Source organism: Anabrus simplex, chromosome 1 (genome assembly GCF_040414725.1).
Source record: "Anabrus simplex isolate iqAnaSimp1 chromosome 1, ASM4041472v1, whole genome shotgun sequence".
NCBI classification, from domain to species: domain Eukaryota; kingdom Metazoa; phylum Arthropoda; class Insecta; order Orthoptera; family Tettigoniidae; genus Anabrus; species Anabrus simplex.
Genome location: NC_090265.1, coordinates 1,346,471,197 through 1,346,495,126, shown reverse-complemented (window position 1 = coordinate 1,346,495,126; position 23,930 = coordinate 1,346,471,197).

Genomic DNA, 23,930 nt, shown 5'->3' with positions numbered 1-23,930 from the left:
ACTTAATTTGAACTAATAAAATAATTAACATATTTTTATTGAATCAGCGCTTTGTAGAGTAGTGGGTGAGCAGTAACGTCATCACGCCAGTGGAATCCCCTAAGACATGACTAATACCGGGAGTTTGGTGTATATAGTAGCCTCTGGACATGAAAAGTCACTCTGCTTTTGAAGTGTGAACCGCGCGGGTCGGTGTTTTTGATATTAAGCCAGTGGTATAGGAAAGTAACTTTTTTTTAAGTGACCAGTTTGAACATATGAGTAGTAAATTTGTGAAGCTGAAACGTTTTCCTTTCTGAAAATATGCATTACATGAATGCAAGTGTTAGATTGCAGTTACGAGTGTGCATAGTATATTAACAGAGCAATTACCTTTGCTATATAAATAACTAGCAAATGTACCCGTGCTTCGCTACGGTATTCTGCATTGTATACGAATATTGAAGTAAATACTGTACATGCAGTAAATAAGATTGTTTTAAAATAGCATGTCTCTTAGCGTTATCCGAGAAACAATATGCAGAGGTCCCCATACGTTGTTTCCAGTGTAAAGTGCTTGTTACGGATTTGTGATGATAACGACAGGCTCACTTGTCTACTGCCATTCACAATCGAGTTGGGAAGTTTACATTATAATTGCAGGCCCCATTGCCTACTGCGCGGTCACAATCTATTTGGGGAGTTTCCGTTACAATTGCAGGCCCCCTTTCCTACCTCCAGACATATTACAAATTGAAGAGTTTTTATTATAATGGCAGGAAACTTCCCTACAACCAGTCAAAATTGAGTTGTGCAGTTATCATTATAATGATAGGCCCCTTTTCCAACTGCCAGCCAGCTTCCTGCCAGTCACACCAAGTTGATGAGTTTCCATCAAAATAGCAGGCCAGTATGCCTAATGCCAGTCACATTTTAGATGGGTACATCTGTTTATAACTGCGGGAACGCTTGCCTACAGCCAAAGACTGTATGCTGCATGCTCCCTTGCCTTCTGAAAGTCAAATCGAGAAGTGAATTATTCATTACAATGGTAGGCCTGCCTCATTAATGCCAGTTACACAGAAATTGGAGAAGGACTCCATTCCTACTGCCAGTCATAGTCGGTGTGCGGAGTACTGATTACAATAGCAGACACACCCTTTCTCGATCGCTACAAAATCGACATCAGTGAATATATATAGTTCGACATACGAAAGTATGTGCTTGTTTACAATATTGCAGACCTTCATTTACAGATTAACTGCTTCTAAACGGTACATCATATCGAGAAAAGATTGTACCATAAGACGCCGGATTTAGCGGCCTAAATTGCTGGTCATATGATATCTCATCTATTCATGGGTCAGATTGAGTTAGAAACTTGGGTAAAATTTGTGTAAGATTATCTCACATTGCATTGCTTTTCGGATAATTAACTGACAGCTACATACATAGCATTTGGCTCACATATGGCTACTGGGTGGACCAATTTTCGTGTAGAGTATGATGATTCTATCTTTCCTCTAAGTGATGGAAGGTATGAATTATGTATGTGAAAAGTACTACTTTACTTAAGATCGAGAAATAGAGAAAAGTCAAACGTAAAATGGATATAAATACGACAAAAAGTCGTACGACCAAGGTTGTAGATCACTCCAAATTGAACGGGGATTGTGCCATCCGTTATGTGATGATACTTCCCGAAGGTCTGCACCATCATTAAAATTGCCTCCATATTTCGATATTCTTCGGGATAGAAAGGGGAAAATTTAAAGCTCTTGGAAGTTTTCCGCCCGTTACAGGCTAAGTCGTAAAATTTTGCCAAATTTCAGTTTTCTTTCTCGACTGGCAGATTATGCCGCAATCTGGGTTTTCAGTGAGAAGTGTAAAAAGTAGAACTTTCAAGATACTAAACCAAAAAATATGCAGATGATCATTATTACCCCTTAAGCGTGTAGCTGTACGAAAATTTCGACAAAATAGTCTATGTACAGGCACACAGTAGTTACGATTTTATTTACATAGATAAATAAGGAACCTGCTCCACGTACAACACCTTTTGGGCTATATCCGCTGGACTTAACCGGAAAAACGGACCGTTTATGATATCTCCCTTATTAATCCTCCTGTCGAAAAAATGCACATGAAAAAAAGTTTTAGAGATGGAATTCCATCATGTTTGGTCGATTTCCAGTCAGGTTGGTCTTGTACTGTATATATTCTGGAAGAGTAAAATCACCATTTCGGTTCCCTATAAACCGCCAGTCCATTCCGGGAACATGAAATGTTATTGACGATTAACACCTACCGTTGGACAGGTGGATGTTAATATAAAGTTTGACTCAAATATCTTCAGTAGTTTTCAAGTTGTAAAACATACGCTTTACACGCACCCGCTCTTGAGTTAAGTCCGGTGGGACTTGTACCGGAAAACGGTCCGTTAATGATATCTCCCTTATTAATCCTCGTATTGAAATGATGCACATGAGGAAAAAGGCCTAGAAATGAATTTCCATTACGGCAGCTAAATTTACATTAAGTTTGGTTGCAAAATGACGGTTTCGGTTTCGTATAATCCCCCAGTCAATTCAGGGATTCAGAAACAATACTTGCCCTAAAACCTACCAAAGGACAGATGGATTCTAAATATCAAGTTTGGTGGAAATATATCCAGTAGTTTCCAAGTTTTAGACAAACAGACAAACAAACAAACAGACAGACACCAAAACAGAATATATGCAGATGGTCATTATTACACCTGAAACGGATAACTGTACGGAAATTTCGCCAAAATTGTCAATGTACAGACATACTCTAGAAGTGTAGACCTTTATTTCGATAGTTACTGCTTTGCAACTGTACGACGTATCTACAAACGGACTTCACCATCAGACGCCCCTTTCAGTGCTCTACATGGTTGGTCCTATGACATCTTCTCGTATCTCCTTTATTTATGGGTTAGATTGAGTTAGAGTCATTGAATGGGGTGAAATCTTGTACAGTTTTTGAATGCTACTTTATATTTTTGATTCTCATGTGACAGCTAGAATCATAAAATTTGGCTATAACATTGCCAATGGTCATGTCAATGTGCGTGCCGAATGTCATGATTCTACCTTCCCTATAAGTGTGCCAAATGATAACATATACGTGTAAAAGTACAAAATCAACTTGTGTTTAATGTATTAGGGATAGAAATACGACGAAAAGTCACAGGACAAAAGTTGTAGATCTCTCCAAAATGAAACGCAATTTGCTTTGTGACTTTTGATACGACTTACTGATTAGCCACCAATTACCCCGAAACGAAGGTCTGCACCGCCGTTAAAATTGCATCCATATTTCGGAATTTTCCTGGGCCAGAAGTTATACATTTGCATAGCTTAGAATATTTCCTCAAAGGAAAGAGTGTACAGCATTCGGGATTAGCACTCGCATACATACGTGGTAATTAAGGAAGAAAGTAATACAGTTTAGTAAGTTGAAATTAATAGAAAATAGATTATAACAGAGGACATCCGGATGACGACAAATATATAAATACCAAGTGAATGTATTGGAAAATCAAATGCTCCTCAATAAATTATGCCGGAGTGAGTTATGGATATAAGAAAGCGGTAATCGGAGAGAAATTTAGGCGCAGGGATTCTTAGGTAATCAGATAAGAAGATGAATATTTGTGTTATTACTTATGCTATTCGAGGACGGTTATAACCTCCAATGATATTCCGCCAATATCCCGCAGAATGGCCGATTGACGACTCTCTTGTTTCTACCCAAGGAACAACCACGAATTTAAAGGAATGATGAGGAAAATGACAATACGTTACTTCCCTGCTGGCAAGCAGTCAGAGACGTTGCCATGGTAACCCATATATTCGTTATCGCTCTGTCGGTCCCTCAATGCCGAGCATGGTATCGGCAGAAAATAGTAAATTTCTCCGTCATTTGAAGAGTAAGGTAAATTATGAACACAACGAAAGTTGTTTGTGATGAAGAGACCTTTCACATACGGTCCACAGAGTTTGCAGAAAATCAATAGTATAAGAGAAAATGGAGGAAGACCGTTGTGGTTTTCCTGTAGACCCCCGTCTTTTCAAAGATTTTAAAATGATATGCATATCGAAACCTTCCCCGGGGTGAGTATACTCTAAATATGAAGTTTGGTTGAGATCTATCCAGCCCTTTCGACGTGATGGTGGAACAAACAAACATTTTTATTCTTTTTATTTTGCTAGTTGCTTTACGTCGCACCGACACAGATAGGTCTTATGGCGACGATGGGACAGGGAAGGGATAGGAGTTGGAAGGAATCGGCCGTGGCCTTAATTAAGGTACAGCCCCAGCATTTGCCTGGTGTGAAAATGGGAAACCACGGAAAACCATTTTCAGAGCTGCCGACAGTGGGGTTCGAACCTACTATCTCCCGAATACTGGATATTGGCCGCACTTAAGCCAAACAAACAAACAAACAAACAAACAAACAAACAGACAAACAGAAACGAACAACTTTATTTATAAGATTATTTTTATACCACTCCCCTCGCCCCCTGCCAAAAGGGTGCTAGGGGTGTCTTACCCTCACGCGGTTTGTCTCCTGATACTAATTGATAAGTGTACCACGTTTGGTGAAATTGCTCCAGTGGTTTAGGAGGAGATGTGTCATATACACACCCACACCCACACACCCACGCACACACATACATCAATTTGTATATATAGTAAGAAGAAGAAGATAATATTTTTATATGTAGTTTTTCGATTAATTTTATATCTCACCCCCTTCGCTCCCCACTTGGATTTGCAAAAAATCCGGAGTAATACTATTCATCTCAGAGACCCTGAAATCTATGGATTCGAAACTGTTTTTAATTATTTCTATATCTCACCCCACCCCCCCACCCTTTGCTCCCAACCTAAAAGGGGGCTGGATTTTAAAAAAATTCTAGAGTATCACTTTTCAACTCAGCGACCCCTAAAACTATGAATTCGACACTATTCTCGATTATTATTGTTACTACCACCCCCCTGACCCTCTCCCTTAAGGGCGCTAGGGATGGCTTACCCCCCACAGTGATCGTCTCCCGATAGTAAGTGATTCGTGTACCAAGTTTGGTTGAAATTGCTCCGGTGGTTTAGTTGGAGATGTGTCATTTACACACACACTTCCATTTCTATATATAGTAAGATTTTTACACTCGTTCTTCACCCCCTTTCCATCCCCGCCCAAAGGAGTCCTATGAGTGCCTTACACAACAGTATATTTTTTTCCCAGATATTAAGTCTTATTTGTACCTATTTTGGTTGACAGCTATGCCCAAACGTACATGCATAATCTCACTGCTCTAGAATCCTGGAGCTGACGTTGCCATGGTTACGGCAGTTCATTTCTTTATCCGATTCCTAGAGCAGGGGTAGTGTGGTGCCAATATCTCCGTAACGGTTGGTTTTAGGGCCTTAAAACATGGTTTTCGGGCCCGTAGGGCTTACCGAGTTTTGTTCTTTGCGTCAAGAGGATTAAATTGAACTTTGTCTCGTCCTTATACGACAAATTCGATATTTTGCCTATAATAGTATAAGAGAAAATGGAGGAAAACCGTTTTTCCTATAAAACCCCCGTCTTTTCAAAGATTTTAAAATGATATGCATATCGAAACCTTCCCCGGGGTCAGTATACTCTAAATATGAAGTTTGGTTGAGATATATCCAGCCGTTTCGACGTGATGGTGGAACAGACAAACAGACAGACAAACAGACAAACAGAAACAATTTTATTTATATAGATATCAGGTATCACGTAGGTCAAAGTGCGATGGTGACACGGGATAATATCAATAAAACGATAGTTACTGTCGATATTTCCGTACTCGTGTATGCGTAATTTGCATACGGTTTGTGCAAATACCGTGTCCGGTACGCGTTCGGTTTCGCGAAGAACTCGTACGAACCGTCGTCATCGTATCGGTACAATTAAATGGTGTGTGCGAAGCACTATTACATAATGATGAAGAGAGAAGAAAAGACTTGCAGAGTATTTGATAACGCCATGCAGTTTGGTGCAATAATGGCGTAATTTGCTGGACGCTGTGGCCTGGAATCATGAAGAAGCTGAGACGCTACCAGTTAAGTTCATTTTAATTATAGGCATGCTTAGATAGAAGGAATTAGGCTAATTCGATCCCAGTGTAATGTAAATGTAAATGTCAGTCTTGTTGTGACTGAGCTATGTTGTATTTTTATAGATTAGTGTCATGTTTCAGGGAAATGCATGTTTGGAACCCTGATTTTTATATTTTACTTTATTACCTTTTTATAAGATGGGAAAGAGGGAAATGATTAGGTGTAGATGAGGATATATATGTCTAAAGGTAACTGTGTATTCCATTTTGGTACAAGATGTAGACTCTTTTTGTATGAAGGCTACACAGCCTAAAGTTTGGTCTGGGAATAAAATTTAGCAAGGTATTTTTTTCCTGCATGTAGCACGTTTATAGGAGTACATGGCAGTGATGACCAACGTAAAAGTGCACCATCGAACTAATATCTTCTAGATCCGCAGATAGAACTAGCTAATTGGTATTGAGTTATGTTTTACGAGAAAAAGGCGAGATTAGCCTGATACTGAGATTACAATGTGTGAATATCGGAAAGATATAATGGTGTCAGCTGCATGGAAAGAGAGAGGTTTGATTTGCCTCAAGTGTTCATTATGTTTGTGAGAATCGAACTCACGGACCCCAAAGTGTTAGGCCAGATGTGTTGAGTATCATATCTGCAAGCCGTGTTATATTGGAATATGTAGTTAAGGCCATAGGAATGTGTATTGGCTCTTTAGTGGGAGTTCGTGGCCTTGTGTTAATTAAATGAACAGAGAAGTGAATGGCAGCGTAATTTATGTTTTCAAACATATTAGAATTTCTCAGGCAAGATTTACCAAACCAATTAGTTAGAGTCTTTTCTGGCGAAGTAAGATGTCTCATAGCTGGAGCATTAGAAGTGTTCCGTGATTTATATTACAGCGTGCTAGTGAAAGATCAACAGACGGATAGCTGAGCCTGGAGTTCGGAGTTCTTTTTATATGAAGGAGTTGTGACTTCCCCTCTCGGAGAACAATCATCGAACGAGAAATGCAACCATTCAAGCTAAGGGCGCCAATCTTTAAGTTGAGGACTTAAAGATAAAAATTTATAATCAAGCTTGGACGGACTCTTATCACAGGGGTGGGGTGATAGTACACTAATCATTAAGCAGGAGAATTAGAAATCAAAAGGCTAATTAAGGCAGATTGATTAAAGTGAACTAGAAAAATACTATTTATTATATTTAATATAAATGACGACGGTTTAACGAGAACTGAATTTAAAATAGAAAATGAATTTAATAAAAAATTGAATGACTCTACTTCGCGAAAACTTGCAATATCTTTAACTCGCTTGCTCACCATGTAGTCTTGTTCTGCTGGTCCTTGGAAAGCTTCCATCCTTGTAGCTGGAACATCACCGGTCGTCTTTGAGATCTCTTCATCTGCAGCTAAGTACCATTCCTACCTTGCAAATTGCACCCACCACTAATTGGAAGATGACTTCAAAACTAACACTCCCTATTATGCTTTATCCCATATATTGGAGATAAGCCCTAAGTCATAGTTAGAAGAACCACCTTGGGTTATATGGAGAGGATACTCAATTAAGAATCCTTCCAACTTTACTGAAAATGTTCTCTGAAGTTTCATTTCTATCTAGATTAATACTACCTATTGACTTAGACTGGTTCAAACCGGTCTTGTAGCCGAGCTGTACGTACTTCCTGATGAGAGTGGCTATACACCCCTCATTCAGAATTTCTAAGTATCGAGACGAAGAATCAAGTAGAGAATCAAGTAGAATAATGTAGAATAATATCGATCAGAATATCAGTAAGAAGTCTCGTAGAAGATCCGTAGAAGATGAAGCCAAGAGCTCCAACACGCCCTTTTATAACCTTCTCTCGCGCTAATTACAGGTCGCTACACGTGGTCCAATCAGATGACACGTCTCTCCCCACTCCAGATATTAGAGTTGACGGGTCTAAACCCTGATATCAACTGTTCTTCTATTAGTCCTTTCACTCAGTATCCATGGCAACATGACGCTCCTTTGAAAATATAGGCGTTGATCAGTTTGAATAATTCTGGTCGAAATACGGTAGCTTACGTTAGGACGCGTGAACACGTGCTCGCTTTTCCCAGAACTTGGTGTCTAAATTTGTCCTTCCTTCTTCCTCGGTGATGTGGCAAGATAGAGGAAATCTACTGCAAGTTAATTTTAAACTAATGTCGCAAGAATCTAAGTGAATATTAGGATATTCAGCCCTCGTTTACAAGTCGTAGTTACAAAGTAATGAAATGATAGTGAGCAAATGATTAAACATGAATTATAATACAATTACATACCAAAATAAATATCATGACGTTAAATTCCTGAATTAATTCCACATAATAAAATTAACATAATTACACTGTAACGTCTGGAACGTTACATACGCCCCCATGAGTTCTTAACAAATATCACATGAGTTGAGAACTCACACACTTACTCCCACATTGACTTGAAATACCTCTATTACCTGCCCATTACGAGCGACAGTATTTTCATACAATTAATTATATCTCACTCTTTCCATATCTCTCTTAGACTGCTTACCATTGCGAATGTCTGTTATTTCAGTTCATCTTGAGGTTTAGATGCTAAATTATGCCCAACACAAGCAACTTTCCATTTTTGTAAAAAAACAAGATTATCCTAGAGAATATAACATAATATATATACAATTCAGATTACAGACTCTGCCGAGTGTTTATTTGTCCTTTTACTCCCCATCTCTCCGACATTCTTTGCTAGATAGCAGTAACACGTTCTCTTCCAATCTTTTACATTAGAACCATGGAAAACAAATGATACAAACAATTTACACTTTTATCACTCTTTCGAATGTTTCAACCTTATCTTGAAGCATTATGTAATACACTTCACACAAATACACACGTGATTTAAGCTCACGGTAATATTATTGCAAGTTAGAAATGCACATACGGGAAAATTAATTATTTGCCGTCGTCAGCTTTAATTAGCCTTCTGTAACATCTCAGAAAACAAATATATAAAATTTCATGGCCTCACGTACGGAAAACAGATGATCTATCGTCAATGAACGAGCGTAAATCTACCGCCACACAAACACCTCCCTTGTTTACAAACACAACTAGGAAATACCACCACAATTGAGACGTAAACTCATACCGTTCGTAGTCTGACATAACAAGTAGCAACTTCCCCGAGTTACTGACCTATATCTCACAATCCGGTTCAGCCACCTCACACGACAGGTATCTCCGTAAACTACTAATGTTATACGAACCATTCATTACGCTCTCGCCATCCGCTAACTTGTAAGCACAGGGTCCTAGTTTTCTATGTACTTTGTAAGGGCCTTGATATAAAAGAAAAAATTTCTTTGTTACCTTATCCTCACTATTTGACAACATTGGAACTCTCACCAAAACCATATCACCTACCTCAAAGTTATCAAGTACCTTACGTTTCTGCTGCCTTTTACGTTTATCTCCAGATTTAATCAGGTTCTCCCGTGTCAGTCGGACGTAAAATTCAGCATTACGAGGTGGTTCCTCAGGCAAACCTAACACTCTCACTAGTTCATTCTGAGGCTTACAACCAAAATGAACTTGTGACGGCGTCAATCTAGTGCTCTCATGTTGAACTGCTTTGATCCATGTCTCTATGCGGGATAAATGAGCCACCCAGGCTGTATGCTTATCGAACACTAAGCATCTAAACATGCGAGATAACTCTTTCATAACGCGCTCACACATATTGCCCTGAGGGTATCTAATAGATGAATGAACCTGTGTAATACCTAGCTCTCTAATTATGGACTTCCATTTTCTCGAAATAAATTGCGGTCCACTGTCTGATAATATTCTAAGAGGAGTACCTAATTCAGGGATATACTTCTCTTTGATTATACGACTACAAGATTTTCCAGTGGCTTTTCTCATACCGTATAATATGACCAATTTCGAGAAGGCATCAATAATGACTAAAATATATTGGAAGCCGAACTGTCCCTTAACCACAGGTCCAAATAAATCAGTACACACCAAGTCACCAGGTCTTTCTGAGCTTACTGCCTGACGAGGTCCTTCTAAATACCGGTTAGGAACTTTGCTACGCTGACACAGATCGCAAGTGGAAAGAATTTTTCTTATATCTCTTCCCATCTTGTCCCATATAAAATTCTGTCGGATCTCATACAGAACTTTATTAGCTCCAAAATGTCCTAATTCCTTGTGGATAAACCAAATCAATTCCACACGTAGCGCTTTGGGTACACAAATCCCCCAGAGATCCTCGCCACATTTCCTGGCTAGAAACCCGTTAACCAGTTTGTACGTGTGCCTACCATGCGACACAGTGAGCTGCTCTCCTCCCTGAAGTACAGACAAAGGTTCCCGACATTCTTCGTCTACCGACTGTTCAACCAATAGGTTACGTAGTCTATTTAGAGCAGTTTCATTTTCCTTAGACAGACATGTACATATAATAATGCCCTCACGTGGCTCTAGAAGGCTACCTTCTTCGCTCAACTTCGGATCACGTGACAATAAATCAGCAAGGACATTATTCTTTCCCTTAATGTGAGTTACCTTAAAATCATACTCTTGTAGGGCGAGTATCCATCTACTAACTCTGTTAGATGATAATTTACACTTGGATACAAAAGAAAGAGCATGATGATCCGTCCTAATTTCAAATTCGGTACCTAAAACATACATCCTAAATTTACTGAGGGAGTATACGATAGCTAGGAATTCAAGTTCCGTTATAGTATAACGCTTTTCAGCAGCACTTAAACCTCTGGAAGCTAAAGACACAATCCCTAAATTACCATCATCATCTACTTGACATAGTGCACCAGCGATACCACAGTGAGATGCGTCCGTCAGCAACACATACTTCCTATCGGGCATGGGGTATCTCAAAACAACCGCCTGCCTGAATCCTTCTTTTAATTTTAGGAAAGCTCTATCATGATCTTGTGTCCATTCCCACTTACTGCCAGCTTTCAATAGTTCTCTAAATGGCTCTAGTAAGTTACCAAATCTCACTACAAATCGTCTGAAAAAATTACATACACCAATATACGATCTGAGCTCCTTAATATTTCTAGGTGTCGTAGTATTCAATATTTTTTCAATTCTTGTGCTCTCAGGCGTCACTCCCATTGCCGATACACGGTGCCCCAAAAAAGTCACCTCTCGTCTACTGAAAACACATTTGTCAAGTTTCAAAGTAAAACCAGCATACTCTAATTTAGAAAAACCCTCTCCAAGTGGTCCAAGTGCTCTTCAAAGGTACTAGATCCTATAACCAAATCATCGATATAAATAGTAGCATAATCTCCAGTATCATCTCCCAAGGCAATACTTAGTGCGCGAATAAGAGCTGCCGAACTCGTACGGGTCCCAAAAGGAACACGCCTAAATTGGTACAAACTATGCTTATAGCTGAAAGCAGTAAGAGGCCTGTCTTCTGATCTCAAAGGTATTTGCCAAAAACTACTCCTAAGATCTAACGTAGAAAACCAACTCTTACCCTGAAAACTCTGTATCAACTCTTCAATGGTTTGTGATCTCAACTGATCAGCACCAATACGTCTGTTCATCTCCCTGCCATCAATACACAAACGTATTGATCCATCAGACTTAGGCACGACAATTAAGGGATTAACATATTGACTGTTTGATAATTCAATCACATCGTCTGCTAACATAGCTTGAATTTGATCCTCTACGGCTTTGGCATATTTGTGTGGTATCGGATACCGCGGTCCGCTGAATGGAGTCTTATCCAGCACAGAAAAAGAATGTTCATACAGATGGGTAACACCAGGTTTCTCGGAGAAAATCTCCACGTGTTCACATAACACTTCATATAACTTGTCCTTCTGGATTTCATTCAACTGATTTCTACTTACGGCTTCTTTCAAGCCACATATTTTATCCTCATTAATCCACAACTGACACAACTTCAGGCCCTCACTAGCCTCTTCATTAACTTTAGAAACCTCTCTCATTCTCCACACTGTACTAATTTCCGTTTTCCTCTGAATTTCCTCCTCAAACTTGACCTTGATATCCTCATTATTCCACCTCAAATTTAGCACTAGATCATTGTAATTTAACTGAGCCAATTTTAACGTTAACCAGTCAGATCCCAAGATAAGATCAAATATCAAATGCGGAATTACCAAACATATCTGAACGCTAATAGAATTATTAATGCAGATCGGGACAGCTACTTGTTTACAAATTTGCTTAGACTTCTTTCCAACAGCCGTAATGATGAAAGTAGACTTAACAGGCATTTCCTCCAACTGAATACCCTGTTTCACTAATGACTCATACCACTGAGAACTAATACATGATATTTGGCTGCCAGAATCAATCAAAACTTTAACCCACGCCCCCCAGACTTTCAATTTAACAACGGGATTGACTACTTTATTACTTGAATCTCCATTATTCTGCTCGGGTTCATACAACAAATCGTCTCTAACATCGAGGTCATATGGTAACACTTTCATGGCAAGACACTTCGCTACCTTCGTACTAGGCTGGAATTCTGACCTAACATTACAGCCTCTAGTCAGGTGCTCCGCTCCTGCTGTTCTGCTGAGGTCTGAACTGATTGCGAGCTTCGTGATTCTGTATTCTACCGTTATGTCTCATTCCGTTGTGATGACTAAAGTTCTGAATATTCTCCGTTCTACTCCTAAGGTTACCTAACGCATCAAAACTGCCTAGTAGGTTCTCCATCTCCTGAATAGTTCCAACTTTTTGCATGCAGGCCGCTTCTCTCACCCTGTCCGGAAAATGTCTCAAAAGTAGTCTTACTACATCAGACCCCTCGGTTATACCATCTAAGTTCTGACAAATCATGACATGTGCCAGGAAGTACTCGGTCACAGTAACTCCTTCATGCTGTTTGTACCTCCCAAATACCACCCTTTCTCTCTCCCGAGCTTGTATCGCTTCATTCCAGAATTTCTCTCTAAACTTATTTCTGAATTCTTTCAGGTTCGTCATCGTCTGCCTATATACCATGAACCAAGACCGAGTTTCTCCTACAAAAGCATGGTCAATATTTTCCATAACGTCTTCCCAGTCCATAGACCCTTCCTCTAGACGCTTTTCAAATCGTTTTTCAATCATCTTAAGGAAATCTAGCGGGTTCGTTTGTTTCCCATTAAATTTAGGTAGTTCAATTTCCCTAATGTAGCTATTTCCTAGACATTGCCTTCCCGTGAAAACCTGTTTATCCTTTGCCACCTGTTTTAACTTATTTTCTGCTTTCTCCATCCGGCATTCTACATCTCTGTCTCTCCTATCAATTTCTCTCTCCAAATTAACCTGCTTCTCTTTCAATGTCCTAATTTCAATCTTATTCTCTTCAGCTATCGCAAACCTTTCTTCACTTGCCCGGGTCTCATCTTCTATTCTAAGCTTTACCGTGTCAATCTCTTGTTGGACGTGGTCTTTGAATATCCGTATTTCCCCTCTTTGAGTCTCAACTCTCTTATCAATACTAGTGACCTGCCTCATTACTTCCTCCCTAGTAGAGTTGTTTTCCTTCCTCATTAATTCCAGGAATTCACTTCTCTGCTCCGCAAACTTTTCTTCTACCTCTTTCCCTTGCCGTACATATTCCCTTTCCTGGTCCTCTAATCGCTTATTAAAATGTTCATTTTTTACCACCAGATCGCGTAACTGCCTACTGTGTTCGTCCATTCTCCGATTCGCTTCCTCCTTATTTTCCCTCATCTCCCTGCTTAATTCAGCTTTAGTTTGCTCTAACTGTTCTTTCAGTTCAGATTTAGTTTGTTCTAATTCACCTTTAAGCTCAGATTTAGTTTGTTCCAATTCATTTTTTATTTCAGTTTTACTGTCCTCTATCTTACCTAACATTAACTGCATCATTCCCATTAACTGATCATTATTATTACTTTCATTGTTAGTGTTTACTTCTGCTTCGCCCCCCATCCTACTATCATCTGACTCCCTACTGACTTCTTTCTGCTTGCCTTCACTCTCCATACTACTTACACTTCTATCTTCAATGTCCTCTACTAGACTACACAACTCTTCCTCTGAACTCAATACATTATTGGCTTTTATCGCCCGTCCACTGCGCAACATTCTCTCCTCTTTCGTCTGATCAGCCATGACCCTTCCCACAATCAAACACTCCTAATGAAACGTGGATATCCAAATTTTGCCCATAATACGAATTCTGATATCGTTACTGTCATTAACTGCTTCGTACTTAATGATTTTCTCGCCACACGTTGGAGCGGCATTTATGTGACTTCCCCTCTCGGAGAACAATCATCGAACGAGAAATGCAACCATTCAAGCTAAGGGCGCCAATCTTTAAGTTGAGGACTTAAAGATAAAAATTTATAATCAAGCTTGGACGGACTCTTATCACAGGGGTGGGGTGATAGTACACTAATCATTAAGCAGGAGAATTAGAAATCAAAAGGCTAATTAAGGCAGATTGATTAAAGTGAACTAGAAAAATACTATTTATTATATTTAATATAAATGACGACGGTTTAACGAGAACTGAATTTAAAATAGAAAATGAATTTAATAAAAAATTGAATGACTCTACTTCGCGAAAACTTGCAATATCTTTAACTCGCTTGCTCACCATGTAGTCTTGTTCTGCTGGTCCTTGGAAAGCTTCCATCCTTGTAGCTGGAACATCACCGGTCGTCTTTGAGATCTCTTCATCTGCAGCTAAGTACCATTCCTACCTTGCAAATTGCACCCACCACTAATTGGAAGATGACTTCAAAACTAACACTCCCTATTATGCTTTATCCCATATATTGGAGATAAGCCCTAAGTCATAGTTAGAAGAACCACCTTGGGTTATATGGAGAGGATACTCAATTAAGAATCCTTCCAACTTTACTGAAAATGTTCTCTGAAGTTTCATTTCTATCTAGATTAATACTACCTATTGACTTAGACTGGTTCAAACCGGTCTTGTAGCCGAGCTGTACGTACTTCCTGATGAGAGTGGCTATACACCCCTCATTCAGAATTTCTAAGTATCGAGACGAAGAATCAAGTAGAGAATCAAGTAGAATAATGTAGAATAATATCGATCAGAATATCAGTAAGAAGTCTCGTAGAAGATCCGTAGAAGATGAAGCCAAGAGCTCCAACACGCCCTTTTATAACCTTCTCTCGCGCTAATTACAGGTCGCTACACGTGGTCCAATCAGATGACACGTCTCTCCCCACTCCAGATATTAGAGTTGACGGGTCTAAACCCTGATATCAACTGTTCTTCTATTAGTCCTTTCACTCAGTATCCATGGCAACATGACGCTCCTTTGAAAATATAGGCGTTGATCAGTTTGAATAATTCTGGTCGAAATACGGTAGCTTACGTTAGGACGCGTGAACACGTGCTCGCTTTTCCCAGAACTTGGTGTCTAAATTTGTCCTTCCTTCTTCCTCGGTGATGTGGCAAGATAGAGGAAATCTACTGCAAGTTAATTTTAAACTAATGTCGCAAGAATCTAAGTGAATATTAGGATATTCAGCCCTCGTTTACAAGTCGTAGTTACAAAGTAATGAAATGATAGTGAGCAAATGATTAAACATGAATTATAATACAATTACATACCAAAATAAATATCATGACGTTAAATTCCTGAATTAATTCCACATAATAAAATTAACATAATTACACTGTAACGTCTGGAACGTTACAGAGTCTAGTATCTTATTGTTTATATTTTAGATATTGAATACACAGATGATATTATTTTTTTATTGCATGTCATTACAGGTTTCTCCGAGAGTGTTTTTTTTTGTATTAATTTGTGTTACTTGGATTGTTGTTGATTATGTCATGGCCAGCGTTGAAAAGATTTGTTCTTAAATATGAGTCCGAAACTCATTCTATTGGGAAGCAGGCTTCTAAGCCATCCAATTTATAACAGAACGGTCTGTTAAGTAAATTCAGTGTAGATGTAAGCTAAGGTCCCTGAAATATTGATTTGATGCTAAGTGATGTACATATAGTTTTATTATGGATCGGATTTAGCATAATTTTATTCTGTCGCGGTATGTCCTGTAATTATAATTTAAATGATATCCGTCAGGATGCGTTAAAATGAATTTAACTGCGTAAGTCGAAGCGAAGTGTGAATTTCTTCCCCAGGTCGTTGCGTTTATTTTGTAAATGTTTTCATTTTGAAACGGGACATTGCCCGTCCTTTGTAAATTGTTGTAAATTTATGTTAATTATGTGCTCGGCACATATTAATTTTTTTTGGCATTTATTTGAGCCATATTTTAATTATTTTTTGTTTATCTCGAATTTCAATAATGTTTTATTAGTCAATAAATCCATCTTACCCCTTTATTTTGTACTTTATTTCGGAAATATGATACTGTTTCCCGTTCATATACCCATGGTATTATTTTATCCTGAGATTTTCAATTTATTTTAGCCCGATCAATTTTTAAGAACCGAACACGCAGCTCTCCGATTGGCGCCGGTAGACTGTATTTCAGACGGGAACGGTACAGTATCCTACTACAGATTCAATATTCCATCTGTACAAGTTCAGTTGTTGTGGTCATATATATACTTTATAGTTTCATAACCAAATGATTTATAAAGCTTAATATGGAGAACAGTGTCCACAAATTATTAGACATTGTGTCATTCATAGAAATTATTGAAGATTTTTATGTACCTGGTGATTCAAATGTTGGGGCAGAAAATGAACTATTTAGGTTGATGCTTTCACGGCCGGAAACTGTCGACATTACTTGAAGGCCTTTTGCCAAGTGAACAGGGAAAGGGGAAATCATTTACGTTTCTCAGAACTGTGGTCCACGTCTTCAGAAGGAAATCTCACATGTTCACGAGGAGAGCTTCTCTAATAATGAAGGTTTTAATTTTTAAGAATTTCACCTGCTCAAATACGTCAGCCTCGTGTCGGCAGATTGACTGGCATGTGAAAGAACCTCTGTGGGACTAAATTCCGGCACTTGGGCGTCCCCGAAAGCAGTGACAGTAGTTAGTGGGACGTATAGAAAATAACATTATTATTATTATTATTATTATTATTATTATTATTATTATTATTATTATTATTATTATTATTATTATTATTGTTATTATTTATAAGAATTTCACCTTATTTTGGCGACAAGGCAAAAGATTATTATCATATCTACAGAAACTGAACTAGTCCACAGAGAGGTCGAAGGGTGTGCAAAAAGAACTACGAGTATCACTTCGTTGTTTGTCTGAATTATTTGAGAATGAGTAGTATTTCGAAAAGAAAACATCACATAAATTGTCCATTATGTTGATCCGGACTTTCCGAGGCTTGTTCTGACGCATGATTAGTCCTGTTCGAAAGTAGTTGTATGAGTGGCAAAGGAGGGTATTTTGAACATTACATGCTTACAGTTCGCTGTTCGGGAAGGAAGCCGGAGTGGACTTAACTGAGGTACAGCCTGGTCTGGAAATGGGAAAACACGGGAAACCATCTTCAGGGCTGCCGACAGTGGGGTTCAAAACCATTACGAGATCCCTATTATGCAAGTTCAGAGCTGCATGACTGAAACCACGCAGTCACTAGTTCGGTAAGGTATGTTCCGAACCTGAGAGACGTGGAACGACGTTAGACGAATTCGCCTGAAGTTAGAAATCATAATATGAAGATAAAGTTTGAATTGAAGAGGACAAATCGGGGAAAATATTAGTTTTCAGGAAGAGGAAATAGTGATTGGAATAGTTTTCCTAGGGAGAAGGTCGATAAATTTCCAAGTTCATAAAAATCATTTAATTAAAGGCTAGTTAAACACATGATAGGAAATCTGCTCCCTGGGTGACAGCCCTAAATACAGGTCAGTGGTTACTGACTGGTTCATCTTTCTTGTTCTACTTTTAGAGTAGATTTGTGCGGTTATTTACGTTTTTATACCTCGAGAATTATAACTGAATAATATAATTTCATAATTTTCTACAGGTCTAACAGGAAGGATTTATTTGACAAGCTGAAGTATAATGATCCATTTTTATGAAGTGAACCGTTATAGAGAGACGAAGGTAAAATTCGTAAGTAGGCCTACGGCTCCGTTTGAAATATTACAATATTATTATTATATACTGTAATATTATAACAAGTATTATTTTTTATAATATATGTCCGGCTCCATGGCTAAATGGTTAGCGTGCTGGCCTTTGGTCACAGGGGTCCCGGTTTCGATTCCCGGCAGGGTCGGGAATTTTAACCGTCATCGGTTAATTTCGTTCGCATAGGGGCTGGGTTTATGTGTCGTTTTCATCATCATTTAATCCTCATCACGACGCGCAGGTCACCTGCGGGTGTCAAATCAAAAGACCTGCATCTGGCGAGCCGAACATGTCCTTGGAGACTCCCGGCACTAAAAGCCATACGCCATTTTATTTCATTATAATATATAATTGATACCAAAAAGCGAAAGTTTTAGAGTAATTTTACCATTTGTAATTTTTACGTAAGGCCTCCCTGGCTCAGGTGGCAGCAATCCAGCCTCTCACCGCTGGGTTGTCCGACTCGTTGGCTGAATGGTCAGCGTACTGGACTTCGGTTCAAAGGGTCCCGAGTTCGATTCCCGGCCGGGTTGGGGATTTTAACCTTCATTGGTTAATTCAAATGGCTCGGGTTCTGGGTGTGTGTGTGCTGTCCCCAACATTCCTGCAACTCACACACCACACATAACACTATCCTTCAGCACAATAACACGCAGTTACCTGTACATGGCAGATAGCGCCCTCCCTCGTCGGAGGGTCTTCCTTACAAGGGCTACACTCGGCTAGAAATAGCCACACGAAATTATTATTACCGCTGGGATCCATGGTTCAATACTCAGTCAGTCCAGGTGAGATTTGTACTGGACAACGCGGAGGTGGGACAAGTTTTTCTTCGGGTACTCCGGTCTTTCCTGTCATCTTTCATTCCAGCAGCACTCTTCAATATCATTTCATCTCATCTGTCAGTCATTAATCATTGCCCGAGGAGAGTGCGACAGGCATCGGCAGGCGGCAGAATTCCTATCGTCGCCGCTTTCATCATTCCTTTCCATCTGTGACCCGGTCTAATGACTGGAAACATGTTGTAGATTGTCAAAATTTTTAGAAGAAATTTAAGCCATTACAAGAGGCATAATACACTGTGAATACTGCCAGAAATCAATCTGGAATTATGTTGTTATTACAGTTTTGGTTCGTGATGTGGCATATCTTCCGTAGGTAGTATGGCCTAAGTTCAACTGCTGTGATTTCCATACGATATAACTAAAACCGTACCTGAAGAACTCAACAAACTGATATACTCACATTATTATCTAAGTACGCACACAGTCTTACTTAAAATTATTTGAAAGTGATAAACCTTTATTGGGCACATCTCCGTTGGGCAGCCAAATTTGTGTTTGACATTTGGTGAGAGAAACAACTCTCTAGTATTTTCCGTAATACGTCGATCAGGTTACGTGCCAGATGCGACCGTGCCGGATGCGACCAGGCCATTATCGTACCAATAGCGACCGAGATGATAAGCATCGTGCCGCATGCGACCCATCAATCACTTACAATTGATCTGCATTAAGGGCTGTCACCAAGGGGCAGATTGCTTATAAGTAGCTTACTTGGTATTTTCTAAAATAAAGGTCTGACACCGTGGTCGGCAGGTTCGACTGCCGTTGGTCGAAAGAAAAATATAATAATGTTGCTGGCTTTACGTCCTAATAACTACTTTTATGGTTTAAGGAGACGCCGAGGTGCCGGAATTTAGTCCCGCAGGACTTACTTTACGTGCCAGTAAATCCACCGACACAAGGCTGACGTATTTGAGCACGTTCAAATACCACCGGACAGAGCCAGGATCGAACCTGCCAAGTTGGAGTAGAAACAGCATCTCAACCGTCTGAACCATCTGAGCCACTTAGCCTGGATGAAAAAAAATCACCATCAGAATGCTGGCCGGCAGGGTAGGAAAGTTGGTGGTATAGACAGTTTCTAATCACTAGATTGCATGCCAAAAGCCTGGATTCAAATCCAAACATTTTCGCAGTTCAAATGGAGTGAGGGGATATGATGCTGTTGATGGTGATTCGGCCGTCGGATGGCGACGTAAAGCATTGAGCAGACCCCTTGGTATTATTCGAGAGGATTAGGCTACGTGCCGAAACCGGGTTTCATCTCACCCTACTTCACTATCATAATCCCACATCCAGACGCGCAGGCCGCACACGGGAGTCAGGTAGAAAGACCTGAACCAGGCAAGCCGAACACGTCCTCGGACACTCCTGGTACTAATAGGACACGATAAGTAAGTAGGCCTAAGTCGTAAATAATATCAGAGAATTAGGATCATTTTTTTCTAGTGGCATTACGTCGCACCGACACAGACAGGTCTTAAGGCGACGATGGGATAGGAAAGGGCTAGGAATGGGATGGAAGCGGCCCTGGTCGTAATTAAAGTGCAGCCCCGGCATTTGCCTGGCGTGAAAATGGGAAACCATGGAAAACCATCTTCAGGGCTGCCGACAGTCGGATTCGAACCCACTACCTCCTGGATGCAAGCTCAGGGCCGCGCGCCTCTAACCGCATGGCCAACTCGCCCGGTGGGAAACGACGTAAACGCATCACCATGTTTCGTGTTGTAAAACGAGTTTCCCCCAGAAGTGTTAAGGGCTGGTTTACACGGGTAGAGTAGCGAGGCGAGTAGAGTAGTTAGTAGAGTAGCCACGTTACTCTACTCTACCGCTGTCTGGTAGAGTTGATACTCGTATCGTTCATACGGGAGTAGAGTCATACAGTAGAGTAGAGTACAGTAGTAGCACCATGTCAAGACGTAAGCACATCGTAAGGAAGTGTTTAAAGACATTTACAAACATATTACTGCAAGAGGTTAGTGAAGCGTTAGAAGAAGAAGTAAATGAGGAAAAAAGGGAATGGGTAAGAGGCTGGCTTAGTAGGAGAGATACACTCGGGGCATCGGCATTAATTCTGAGAGAACTTGGCAATTTGGAGAAATATGGGGGGGGACAAACTCGACACAGTTGGCCAAGAACATGAGGGATCGTCCCAGGAATCATTTTGTTAATGAAGGAGCAGTTCCCTGGCAGTACAAGCATGTATTTTAACCCAGGAACACAAACGATTGAATTGTTATGACTTTATTCATTATTGTACAGAAAGTAACGACAGTGTAATCATCCCCTCAGGATTTTACTAGTCTTCGTCTGTAAATACTGTAGTGGTGATTTCTAAGATAAAACTATATTAACGAGCTCCAGTCTAATTATAAATCATAATTCTGGCGAAGGTTTTTGTTCCACGGTGAAGGGCTGAGGTACTCCTTTCCCCAGTTAGACTGTAGTGATGTTTCTATTTCCTTTTTTTTTTTTTTTTTTTCAGCCAACCTAAATCTTATCCGAATGAAATTTTACAGAATTCATTTCAAAAGTTATAGAAAGAATACCCATTGGCCATCAGTGTGTCGTCTCAGAACCCACGAGTCTCAAAACTCACGAGTATCAAAATTCACGAATTCTAAGAAGAGGATTAGCAAGAATAGGTTTCTCTCTTCTTTGAATGGATATGTGCCCACCCTACTAGTGATGATATAATCGGATATTTTTTAAAAATCAAATAGCTTCCATCCGGTTATTTAAATAATGGAATAAATAATCAAATGAATTTCAAATATCATTCAGTTATATCGCGTAGAATAATCGGTTGCGTCATGAATATATTTTTCGGGGTGTGTCGGATGGATAATCGATTGAATTATGTGAATAGATGAAAAATAGAAATACGCCTCTTTTTTTGCAATCCATGAAGTCCAATGCTGAAGACGGCACAAACACTCAGTTCCCGAGCCATAGGAATTAACAAATGAAAGTGAAAATCCCGGCCAGGAGTCGAACCTGGGACTCCCTGGACCCATTGGACCACAGACCAGGATGCTAACCATGTATCCATGCATCCGGACGACATAAAATTAAAGTAGGTATATTGCCTGCTGCTAGTTAAAATAAATTTTCAGTTGGTAGTAATTACCGGGGCTTAGTTCTATTATGAGGCCAGAAGACGGCATTTACTTATATAAGAAACTTTATTTTACCGATATTAAATATTACGACTGTTAATTCACTCATTTAGTTTCATTAGAGATTAATTTGGTCATGAATCTCATCGCAGGGAAATTAAATTACTTATCTCCATTCCCTTCAGAAAGTGGGCGAGTATGATGAACGGTCTCTGATACGCTTTCCGAAAATAATATGAACTCATGCTCCACACGTATGACTGAGTCATGTACTCCCAGATGCCTTACTTAGCATAGATTAATATATTACATCACGCCCCCACGCGATTACACGATACGCAATGTTATATACTTGTAGTATTGACTACTTGGCTCACCAAATTTATAAAATCATAAGTTAAAATGTGTCAGAATTTTATCTGAAATATAGCGAAGTAGCCAATCGCTATCTTTGACGTTCTGTTGCTATATGACTTAAAAAAGACTCCACAGCGCTGATGTTGATGATATTTTATGATGGTGGTTCTTTCCCCAGCCAAGAAAATGTGGAAAGGTTCATTAAAAATCAATAAGTGTTGAAAACAATGAAGGAAAAGGTGGTGGTGGTGATTACTGTTTTAAGAGGGAGTGCAACTGGGCAGCCATCCTCTATTAATACTAATCAGAGGGAAAAAATGGAAGGTGGCCCATACTTCGAGAAAATGAAGGTTTCGGGCAAAGAAAGACAAGGGCCTTTTCTAAAAAATGTAAGTACCCCTGGGGCTCCTTTTAGTCACCTCTTACGATAGGCAGAGGATACTGTGGATGTTACTCTGCCACCCCAACACACAGGGGAAAATAATGGTCGATGAATGACACAGAGGTGTATTATTATTATTATTATTATTATTATCATCATCAAAACATTTTTCTGTGGTCTTAAAGGTAATATAACGTATTTTTCCTTTTGATATAAATTTAATGTTAATGGTATTGTGGCCTCAGGAGAGGCCTGGTCAGTGAGTCACCGCTCACCTCACCCCTCCTGCCGTCATCGCAGGCACCTGCTATCCGGAGTCGTGGATTTTGAGACTCATTGGAATATTAATTTAGCTATTAGTTTGCAGTCGTGAGTTTTGATACCATTTGCTACTAATTTTTGCACGTGAGTTTTGAGACGAAACCGGCCATACGTACACTGTAAATTACGCTGGCGTAGGCGTAATTTGCAGTAGCTTCTTCACCATAAATATCCCAATTACTGATCTTTTTTTTTTTTTTGTTCTTTTTGTTCGTTGCTTGTACGGCCCAAGTGTAGAGCTTAAGCTTCTAGATCTGACACTGTACTGTAAACAATAATTATTTTGGATATTTCAAACAACATATGGAAACTATTCAATTTGTTGGGGAAATTATTGTTATTGCTGAAAATTAACGGCAGTGGCAAGTGATATGTAGAAGATCCCTATGTATGTTATTAATATGATTAATGTACACAGTCCTGCACCATTGTATTGCCTAACTTAAACATGTCGAGACACATGATGAACACGCTGTGTAACATTGAAACTTGAGCAATCTTCATATTAAGTGAAAATCCAGCTGACACTTGTTTATATTTTATGTTGCATCTTCGAGTGTAGATGTCTGCGGCACCACCTCCAGACTTCTTGGATCTTCGTATTTTCATGAGTATTTGTATGTACATCGTAATTTTTTTATTTTCTGTTTCAGTTCCGTTAACCCAAAACCCTCTTTACCCATTTTCGCAA